We start from the raw sequence: 10,216 nt of genomic DNA, 5'->3' as shown, positions 1-10,216 counted from the left end.
TTTCTGTGTATGCTGGATAACTACAGTTCAGATGTCTAAAAGAAGCTTTGTCCTTGTGACATTTAAATGTAGCTCTGATCTCATCAGAAGGATTCAGGACACCTTACTACATTCCAACAGATCAGGGCAGAATGGTTGAAGTACATTAATTATATAAACTGAGTTATCAAAGTGCATACTCATCAGGGGTCCTCTCATATCAAGGTACACAGCTGCAAGGTTCCCACAGATTGATGTATCACTGCACCAATAGCCTAGCAAAAAGTAATGCAGGCAGTCTGATCGGTAAAAACAACATCAAATCTTGCTGTTGTGTGTAGGTCCCCATGGTTTATACCATAAACAAACACTAAGATAAAAATAAAAGGCAGAAGCATATTATGTGATTTGACATATGTAGGTCCCAATGTATATGCCTTCATATTAGTTGGTAAGACATTCCAACTTATGACAGCACATTCTGGAAGCCAGTTAATTGGTTTATTTATTTTGTGCATGGATGTTAACCTGATATGTACAGTATCCACACATTCTCATAAAAAATACATCCTTTTTAGCAAATAAAACAATGTAAAGTGCCTCTACTGTGTCTGTATCTGTATGAAAAAGAATACTAAAAATAACTGCCTTCACTAATGTTGTTCTTCCTGTTTTATCAGTTGTATTCATTCCTTTGGATATTCTAAAGGTTTTGCTGATATTCCTTTGTAAAAGATGACCAGGGAAACATATTGGATTCAAGTTTGGATGAAATTAAACAAATAAACAAAAAAAATCTGTAATACTCTTCAGAACTTCTGGTTTACTTGAAAAAAAAATAGAATTATACCTTTTGCTGACATATTGCATTTTTGCATGTCATTCTCAATATTAGCTTTAAGATTTACCTTGTTATCATCCATTATTCCAAGAACTTTGTACATATCAACATGTGGAATGTTATCATCTATTTTTTTTATCATAATAACATTGATTTTGCCAAAAGAAATTTATTTGGCCTTTGCGTTATTTTAAACAGATTGCTCAATTCAACCCAGAGACTTCTACAGAATGCAAATGTATTTATACTTTTGGCTAAAAAATTCTTTGGAATGTTTATGTCTGTCAAGTATAAAATACATAAATGTGACCAAAATATAGACCCCTGTGGTGCACTTTGACTGTATTGTACGATTGCTTCCTTTTATCCATTATGTTCCATCTGCCATATTTTGTTAGATAACAGCTGAATTAACCATCTTGTGAAACTAATGGATAGTCACAGTTTCAAATATTTTTTTTTTTCACTGGCATATGTACTTCCCTTTTGAAAGTGTAACTGTAATCAATATAAACAATGTACTGTTAAAAATGATAGCTATTGTATAAAAATAAGTGCAAATAGTAGAAGAGCTTTCTTTTTTCATTTTTATTTTTGTAAGCATGCTGAAGAATATCGATCTGGCCAAGTGTCTTTAGCTCTTCTAATTACATTTTTAATACAAATTTCTCCATCAACATTTTACTATTTGAAAGCAAGCTAATGGGTCTCCAGAAATTCACACCTTTAACAGAGCCCTTGCCTTTGTGTATTGGTCTAATAGTTGCATATTTCCAATTCACTGGTATTTCAGCCGCATTAAGACCCTGGACTGGATTTATAAACTCCTAAACTAAGTGTACACAATCTGTATTTAACCATATCCCTGCCACATTTTTTGTGCTTTTTATTCATACAGAATGATTAGACTAAGAGCAGACATAGTCTATACTTTGCGGTAACCTGTATTAATCCCCCCTGTGTAAATAAAATCTGTACTGATTTTGGTAGTTTCACTTTTTAATTTCTTTCATCTCTACCTGTTGCTTTCTTTATAGTTTGATTTACCTTAGATTTCATGGATATCATGTTTGTCAGTGAGAAACTGGGTTTTCCTTCCATACTGTTCAGCAGTATTTATTGGTTTACTATTCATATGCTATACCTTGGTGAAATGGTCTGTGTAAAAGTTGACAACTTCCCTTTTATCATTTATGACTTCATTAATACTAAAGGTAAATGCTTGGGAATCTCTGTTCTTATCTTCCTGTATGTATTTATAGAAGACATTTCTTTTGTCTCTAATAATTTCTTTGAGTTATTCCTTCATACATTTGCTGATTCTTCCAGCCTCCTGGCACCTATATTAATTTTTTCCCTTTCTTGAGTAATACTGCTTCTCATTTTTCCATTCGGAGGCATCGGTTTGTGTTTCTTATTCATTTCTTTGTGCTGATAATCATTTTAATTAGAAACCAGGGTTTCATTCCTGCAGCAACAAAGTTCTTTCTAATTTGAAAGTCTGAATACAATTTTTTTTAAAAGGCTACATTTACTGTTCAAACCCTGTAGCCTAAGAGATATTGTCACACAAAGTTTGACAGCTTTATTATAACCAGTTCTTTGTTTTATCTTCTTCTTCTTCTTTCGCCTGCTCCCGTTAGGGGTCGCCACAGCAGATCATCTGTTTCCATTTCTTCCTGTCCTCTGCATCTTGCTCTGTCACACTGACCACCTGCATGTCCTCTCTCACCACATCCATAAACCTTATCTTAGGCCTTCCTCTTTTCCTGTTACCTGGCAGCTCCATCCTTAGCATCCTTTTCCCAATATACCCAGCATCCTTCCTCAGCACATGTCCAAACCAATACAATCTTGCCTCTCTGGCTTTGTCTCCAAACCTTCCAACCTGGGCCGACCCTCTTATATACTATATCCCCTGAAAATCACCTGTCAACGTTAGTTACTAGTCTGGTTCAAACTTTGCTGAGATCACATGTGATCCTGACATAATAATAGTAGAAGGCTAGTAAAGGAAAACTCTTTTATACAGTTTGGATGTCAGGAATGTGATTTTTCAAAGTAGGTCTTCATTTACAGAATAACCAGCAAAGTGACAAGACTTGACAAAATATCCCACAAGGCATCAAAAGAAACATTCATTGGGGACCTCCGGAGTAAAGAACGCTGCTCTGCTGTATGCACAAATCAGAGTTAAGAAAATAGGCTCTGAAATGTCCATAACATAGTTAAATAAGTATTGACTCTTTAAATGATCATAAAGAAGCCTTTGATAAACTTAATGAAGAACACAAGAAGCAATGCCAACAAAGAGATGAGAGTGGCAATGACAGAGGAAGTGCACCAAAAACAGTCATAGACCTGGAAACTGTACACAATGACTCAAAGCATATCCAAGAAGAAAAGATAACACTGAAAGATGCGTTTTTCTGGGTGAAAAAGATAGAAGATTTAAAACAATGCATGAAAGATGATGAGAGGATAGTTCAGGTAATATCAGAAGCAGTTAATGAGCATTCAGAATCAATCCAAGCTCTGATCCACAAGAAAGAAGAGTTGAAAGCCCAAATGGTGGCATCAGAAGCAAAGTTTCATCTTGTAAGCCGTTCACTTATGGATCAGGAAGAGTCTGAGTTAATGAAGGGTCTGAAGGAATGAAGGCAGAGATTGAAGAGAATATAAGTGAAAACAGCTGACAGAATGGTCACAGTCAAATGAATAGGATAACCTATTGGAGAGAGAGAGAGAGAGAGAGAGAGAGAGAGCAAGACAGAGAGCATCATAGCACCAAGATACCTACATGAGAGAAGAACATATTATTCTGGTTTGCCGACTTCATCATCAAAGAAAAGGTGCTGTCTCAGTTTGTGAACCTGAGATTTCAAATTAAATATGAAGACTTGGTGGTAAACATTGTTTAGGGCCACATTCAATAAAGCCTTCACTAAATAGACACACTAAATGTACACTAAGTGTATATGGTATGTTCTGAAGAACATTCTTATCACACTTTTATAATTTCTAGTCATTCAGAAAGATTACACTGTGTACATGTAGTCTACACTTTGCAGTAACCTTTATGAATCCCTGTCAATATTTAAAGCTGTGAGAATATCAGTAGATAAAACGTCAAACCCAAAGGATATATAAAACAAAAATCCACAAAATAACACCCATAGAAGGCACTTCAGTCAAGGAAATATTTATTTAGCGCTTTCATCCGAATACTTCATCAGAATAAAATGACAAAATGTCAACCAACCTTATATACTGTTCTACATACTCAAATTGAGCAATCAAACAATTACAATCTGAAAACTTCAACAAGGCAACTTTTAAAGCAACATTACACAATATAACACATTTTATACTTATAAAAATTTATAAATATATATAAAAATTTATAAAAATGTTTATACTTATAAAAATGTATTTTTATACCTACAAAAAACACAATACAAATGCCATCATTGATTCCAGGATGCTTATCTGCTTGTAGCCTAAGCTGCCAAAACGTTTCTGTCCTCAAAAGAAATTTTTTATAATCACCACCCCTTACATCCCTAGGGACTGTGTCTAACACAAAAAAATGAACTGTTTTGAATTTGTATAAAGACCATTGTTGATTTAAATGATTAGTACTATACAAATGTTCCCTTATTCTCACTTTTAATTTTCTTGTAGACATACCTATATAAAAAGACTGGCAGCCAAAGCAGATTACAATATAAATAATCCCAGACAAATCACAATTAAAATACCTGTTACTTATAATGTGCTTATTTCTATAAGACAAAAATACTGAAGAGCACTGCAAGATGAAAGAGCACATATTACAAAAAAACACATTTATGCATGCCAGGATTTTTGTCAGTCTTAGCATTCAAGGCTATAGTGTTGTCTGTTTCTAAATATTGTTTTATAGACTTAGCCTTCTTAACTACAAACCTAGGTTCATTACCTACTATTTAAATAATATCCCAATCAGCTTTAAAATGTTCCAATTCTGAATAAGAGCAAATCTTATACTTGAATCATCCACAGTCATGCACAGACAAAACTATTGGTATACCCTTTGTCTGTCTTATTATTAGAAACAGTGGAACTAGCACCCTTGTTCTCATTAGGCATGCCAACAGACAATATAGGTGGAAACTTGTCATTCCTTTTTTTTCTACCATTTCATCCACAGATTTAATTTCAAGATTTATTCAATGCTGAAGGATAAAGCAGACTTATTAGATTCATAGGTTCATATGTGTGTAATAGTCTAACAACCACAGGGGCCTTTTTAAGCCTAGCCATGCATCCCAAATCTCTGAAAAGGCCTGGTACCTTTGATTAGTGTAAGCAGGGGCTTGGAAGGTGAAATATGTACAAGTAAGGGCCTGGGAGATGAACCACGTACAGGCTGGCTGTGTCCATTAGAGACATAGGTGCCAAACCAGGAATGAATTTCCTGTTCCCCATCCAGTTGTCCAAATTACACTTATTGGGTTAGGAATGAACTCTGCTTTCCATGGATGGGGACCCTGTTCCAGAGAAGAGGTAGTCTATGTACCTGTCTCTCCAGCAGGTCCCATTTATATTACAGGCAAGGCTTAATTCTTTGTAATGGGTAATTCTGGTGCTGTTTGTTTTGTGGATATGCAGGAGGTCCATCAGTGTGGGGTTTGACAATGCCTTGTATACCAGGCATTGATGTCCCCTCAACAGTTTGTAGGAGACAGAATGTAGGAATAAGGCCTTGAGGTTGTCTACATAGGACATGTTACTTATGCCCCATATTCTTTTAGTAAGGAACCTCTGTGTACATTCCAGTTGTTGGATATGCCTGGTTATGTATATAACAAATGGGGCATTGTACTCAATGATAGGTCTGATGAATGCTGAATATATTTTTGTTTATAAATTGCACAACTTAGAATGATTTCCTCACTACTGTAGACAAGGGATGGTCAAAGACTAGATTACATTACTATGTGTGTCCCCAAGTCCCTGACTACTGTGTCAACTCTTAGGGGTGTTGTCAATATGATAGTTTCCAGGGGTGCATGACTTTCTGAGGGACACTATTATGCATTTCTTGGCATTTAATTTTAGTCCATGGCTCTGGAATCAGTTGTTTGAGGTGTCAGCCTTTTCTGAAGAACATTTGTGTCAGTGGGCAGTTCAATGGTAGCTCTTAATTTGCAATCATCTGCTAATTTTATCAGCCAGAGGCCATTGACATTTGTCTTGACTTCAGAGAAGTAAATGCCAAAAAGCAGCAGTCTGAGGACTGATACCTGAGGGACTCTGCTTGTGACTGGCCCCTTTGTAGTGGTGGGGACTCCCCAGTTCTAACTTACTGGATCCTGTCTAAAGACCATATGGCTATCCACTGGGGGACATAAGGATCTGTATATAACTTCTTCTGTTTGTCAACAGTGCCCTAGTGGGGGGATTGTGTCAAATACCTTTGCCAAGATAAGGTAGGCAGTGTGAACCGTTTTGCCCTCATCCATTATTTTGGTGACCTTCTCAAAGAAATCCAACGGGTTGAGTAGGCATGACCTACCCTTGATGAAACCAGATTGGGTTGGGTCCAGTGTCTGGTGGTTTCCTATATTATTACTGATTATTTCCATGATAATTATTTCCATGGCTTTGCATTTGAGACTAGTGAGACTTATGGGTCTATACTTTCCAGTGTCTGTAGATGGCCCATCTTTGCACAGAGGGATGACTGTTGCTGTTCTCCATTCATGAGGCATGAAACCTTTTTGGAGGCTACAGTTAAATAGCAGTTCCAGACGGCCTGATAGATCATGTTTCATACTATTTAAAAGACATCCTGGGATATTTTCTGGGCCCATTGATACAGTGTTCTTGGCCTTAGAGAGAGTATTAAGGAGCTGTTCTCTACTGATAGCAGGAGGAATTATATTTGATAGTATTTCCTGAAGGAAGGTTGATGGGGAGAGAGGGGTAAAGCTGGAGCTGAATTTGTCAGCCAGTAGGTTTGCTATGTCTTTTGGCTCAGTATAAGTGCCTCCATTTACAATGAGTTCTGCACACAGTTGTGTATTGTCTTTGAGGTTGTGGACATAGCTAAAGAATGCCTTGTGGTTGTCCTTGGCCTGGGATGCCAAATTTACGTCAAATTTGGCTTTGGTAGACTTTATTTGTACTGAGTTGTTTTAGTTTGATGAAGTGCTTTTACCCTGCTGGGTGCTGCACCTCCTAACTTTTGCCATGATTTTCTTTCTCCTGTTATACAGCCTGTTGATGTTTTGATTCCGCCAGGGTGGCTTGTTTTTTGAGTTAGTTCTGTACTTCCTGGTGGGTACAGCTGCTTCTATGCAGCTATAAAAATGCTTGCATAGGGTTTCTGTACAGAGTTCTGCATAGGCACTGTTCTCAGGGTTTATGGGGGCTTAGAATTTTGCCAGGTTATCATTAATAATAGAAATTTAGCCTTAGAGAAGTTCCTGAATATTCCAGGGTTATCTGGGGTTCTGTTTTTACTTCAGAAAAGACCGTTTTTTGGTCTGACCTTACTGGAGAAGACATTACTCTAGGGGGTGTGCAGCACTTTCCCATATTAGTGAAGAACAAATCCAGCATGGTTGCCCCCCTTGTTGGTATGTTCAAAGTATTTTATGGGGAGTTTGTGTTTGCAAAATCCAGGAATCTCTATGTGTGTACATTTGGTGTCATATATGATTTCCAGTTAGTAGTGGGGTAGTTAAAGTTTCCCATAAATATGGTATTGGGTTGGATGGTCAGTGTTTCCAAGATGTTTACACACATGGTATGTGTTTCTTGGGTCATAGAGAGGGACCTATAGCTTGTAAGGAAGTGGTTTTGGATTGGATTTTGCCTATGGTGATTTGAACATGGAGAAGCTCAAGTATATTATCCTGTTTGACCAGCCTTGAGGTATATTTATTTCTGATGAAAATTGAGACACCTCCACCTTTAGTCCCTGTCTGTCTAGTAGCTGGTCTAATTAAGTGGAAGACATTATAACCCTACATTTTCAGTGTGCTCTCCTTGGCTTTAAACCATGTCTCAGTGACCGCTCAGACATTAGCATTCTCTAGGGTGAAAAGGACTTACAGGGAGTGGAATTTTTTGTTTAGACTCCTAGCATTGAGCATTAGCACCTTTAGATTTTCTTGGTTTTGATTTGCTATATTGGAAGTAATTTCAGTTTGGCATTGCCTAAAAAAGGCCCCCTGGGGGAGGACAATGTTTTGGATAATATCTGAAAGCCTAAAGGAAAGTGGTGCAGACCATCCCTATCAAAGCAGAATAGGCTGTTGACCTTTTCCCTCCATGCTGACAAATATTGTACCCTCTTAGAATGACACCAGAAATTAAGCCAAATATTGAAGTCAGTCATCTGTTTTTCATATTGTGGCATCATCCTTGTAAAATACTGCTCAGTGCTAGGCTCATACAGCCTGGGACACATATTCTGAGAGATCCATGATTTCTCTCTTCCTATAGCCTAGGGAGGTACATTTCAATTCATTTACATCCACATGGACTTTGAGTCATACTGGTACTTGTGGTCCAGTGATCTGAGTGCATGCATAATGTGACAGATCCTGGCCCCTGATAAGCAACTGATGATGACTTTCGCCTTACTCAGCCAGGTGAGAGGGACATCAGTGTATCTCACAGTGGAGTCTCCAATAACTAGAATGATGAATTATGTGGTGGCTTGCCTTATGGGCTCAGAGGTAGTGGCTCCATAAGATGTGGCTGTTATGTGTTGATGCAGGTGTTGTTTTGAAAGAGTGCATTTGGGGTTGCTGAGGGTGTTTGCTATGTGTACTTTGTCTAGAAGGTCTTTGAGGTTTAGGAAGGTTACATTTAAATACCTCAGCACATGCGGGTCTATGTGTCTGGTTTGAATTGTGTTTGTGTGTGATGTGTGGTGGGTGTGTACTACTGACAACCTTCCTGACATTAGGAGTGCTTTTATGTCAGAGCTTTGCCTCAAGTGGCATTGTGTAAATACATCTCAAACATATCAAATCAGTTTGTTTGAGAGTTAAGTGGTTGTCAGTAAACATGAGGCAATTTCTACATTGCCTCAGGATGCCCATATCCACCAAGTTGGAAATGGAGATAGTGGGAAAGTTCATATCCATGGCAACAGACACTTTTTATTAATTAGACAGTCAGAGTGAGGATATAAAGTAATGCCAGGAGTATCTAGTTTACAACTCTGGGGGGCAGTGCCTGTCACTGCAAACTAGTTGTCCTGTGTGCAACTAGGCATTGGCGAAATTTCAATGGTGGTTTTACAGGAAAAATGTCAACTAAAGGTGTCTGTGGCTATACAGGGCACTACCAAACAGTTTAAGGGAATCTAATAAGTAGAACCTGATGATTTATGTGTCAGGTATTTAGGCAGATAGTCTTAAGATAGAAGCAAATCAACCAGCACTTAGTGAAAAGAAAGAATTATCTTGTTAAGAATAATGAAAAGAGGGACGTCATGTGAATGGTCACTGCCTGACTACTGCTAGTGTTGGTCTCACCACAGCTTCACTCTGCTGGGGTACACTGCTTCTTTGCCTTTTCTCTCACCAGAAGCAAAACAGTAACATCAATCCCACGATGAGAACCAGGCCATAGAATGTTTGGTGATCAACAGTGTTGTCCTAGATGATGTAAGGGTCTGTAGGCTTGTCGTAGGCCTTTCCTAACAGATGCCTTGAATAGCAACCAGAGCAATCAGAAAGATCAAGTACAGACACACACTTCCCAACCAGAAAGAGTCAGGAACCTATGCAGTCTGCTCCTTATCTCACCAGGAGCAAAATAAGCACAGATTCCAAACTGGCACCTACGAAGCACTCCCTTATCTCTCCAGGAACAAAACAAAAGTATTAATCTCAAGATACTGAAAGGTAGAATGTGGGTTGTCCGGTAATTGCTGGCCTTGGGGAAGATGTTGCAGATTTTAAAGGTAATTTCATAAAATGGGTTAATGTCCTAAGATCTGCAGTGGGCACTAAGCAGTTAGATGTGAAATAGGGGGGTATTTAAGCTTTAGCTGTCTAAGTGAAGGGCCACTAATTTTAAAAGAGTAAGATTGATTGGAAGGAGGTGGGAACTTTGTATTCTGGTTCTATGGAATACAGTGGGATGGACAATAAATTTAAATAGTTGAAGGGTTGTGATTTCACGTTATATTTTTGTTCTTACTCACAAATGCCAATGAAAGAGGAGAGGGAGGAGACATGTGATCAGGTTAAAGCAAAGGGCAGGCAACTAGAAAGACAGCTGAGTTTAAGAACACAACAGCACCAGTCTTTAAGAAAAATAAATAAATAAATAACTGGGTAAAGAAACAGACATGGAAGGAAGTCCTGCAGTCTTGTTCAGTTAAGA

This window comes from Protopterus annectens, chromosome 9.part0, assembly GCF_019279795.1.
Source record: "Protopterus annectens isolate FY-2018-M chromosome 9.part0, PAN1.0, whole genome shotgun sequence".
Taxonomy (NCBI): Eukaryota; Metazoa; Chordata; order Ceratodontiformes; family Protopteridae; genus Protopterus; species Protopterus annectens.
This window is presented reverse-complemented; position numbering follows the sequence as displayed.